Source organism: Hippopotamus amphibius, chromosome 11 (assembly GCF_030028045.1).
Source record: "Hippopotamus amphibius kiboko isolate mHipAmp2 chromosome 11, mHipAmp2.hap2, whole genome shotgun sequence".
Classification (NCBI taxonomy): Eukaryota; Metazoa; Chordata; class Mammalia; order Artiodactyla; family Hippopotamidae; genus Hippopotamus; species Hippopotamus amphibius.
The window spans coordinates 25,210,915-25,212,473 of record NC_080196.1 but is presented as its reverse complement, the minus strand read 5'-3'; positions in this window follow the sequence as shown (position 1 = coordinate 25,212,473).

Below are 1,559 nucleotides of genomic sequence, written 5' to 3'. Positions count from 1 at the left end.
CGGAGCCCTAAACAGGGGCCACTGGGTGGGGGGTGAACCAGCCCCAGAGGTGCTCCAGGGATCTGGGGGCAGGACGGGGGGCAGAAAAAATATTAGAAGTTCTATCACAAATGCTTTAATCTTCTCTCTTTTAATGTATTTGTGTTTGTTTTTATAATCTGTACAATGTTTGTGCATATATGATAGTTGCATGTCCAAAATTAGTGAAAAGGGTGTGTAATCTAGAGAGTGTGGAGACCCAAGCTCCAGACTTCCACTCCACAAATCCTCTCCAAAGCAGCAGGTGTCAGAGACGGAAGCAGCAGGGCCGCCCTGCAGCAGCCGCCTGGGAGGCAGCCCAGAAAAAGGGTGCTACCTGGCGGGGAGGAGGAACCCAGGGGCCAAGAGAACGGCCGCTTAGCTGGAGGAGCCCAGCTTGCACCGGGTTCTGCTGCCCCCTTGTGGCCGGCGCGGTGGACTGGAGGAGCGCTTCCCTGGCGGAGACTCTGAGGGAGGGAATGGAGATGCAGACCGGAAATCTTAGAAGAGTGGACGGGACATAGGAATCCAGATGCAACAGACTGCATGGTACAGGATCCCTGATATACGAAGTTCAAGCCCAGGCAAAATGCGTCTGTGGTGGCAGAAGTCAGATGAAGGATCCCTGGAAGGCTGAGCGGGCAGTTAGGTCAGGAAGGGACATCAGGGAGTGATGAGATAATAAGCTCTGCGGGTGGTTACTCAGGTATGCGCATGTGTACAAATTCATCCACTGCACACTGGAGATCAGTGCACTTTTTTCTATTTATTTCTTATCTTTTGCTCTCCTGTGCCTCATTTTTTCTGCTTCTCAACTGGTAAAAAACAAAAACAGAAACCTGTAGGGGCAGAGGTATGTGACATTTGGAAAAGGAGAGGTGACACAGCTGCCACTAGAAGTGATAATTAAGAGGAAGCATCGAGGAAGAGTCTCAGATTTCTCACTCAGTCACCTGGGCAGCTGGTGAGGTTGTTAATTAAGAGAGAATTCAGAGGAAAACAGCTTTCTGCAAACAGAGGTGAGAATAATCTATGGCATTCTGAACAACTTTGCATGGGATTACATGTGGTACGAGGAGGTGATTTTAGAATCTACATGAAATTTGGAAATGTTCATGAATTAAATGGATTAGCTATCCTCTCCTCTTAATAAAAACAAAAACAATCTCTTGGGGCACATGATGCCTCAGGTGTGTAGAAGGTAGATAACAACGTAGTTCTGTGGCTCAGAAAGGGGCTGGGCAGGAGATGTAGACGGGGAAGTCATGAGGAAGTGGGGGAGGGCTGACTTCTAGAGTGTGAACAAGACCTCCCAGATATAAATTGCGAGGGAGATTAGGAGAGAATCTGAAACTGAATCCTGGGAAACTGGAACATTTTTAAAGCTGGTGCTAGGAGACCCTCCAAGGCCAACAAGAGACATTGGGACAGATGAGTGGCAGGGCTTGGCATTGCAGGAGCCAAACAGGAGAAAGGGACATAGAGAATGTAGTGATCAGGAAAGCCCAAAGACTCACTTAGATCAGATATTTTGCTCGTTT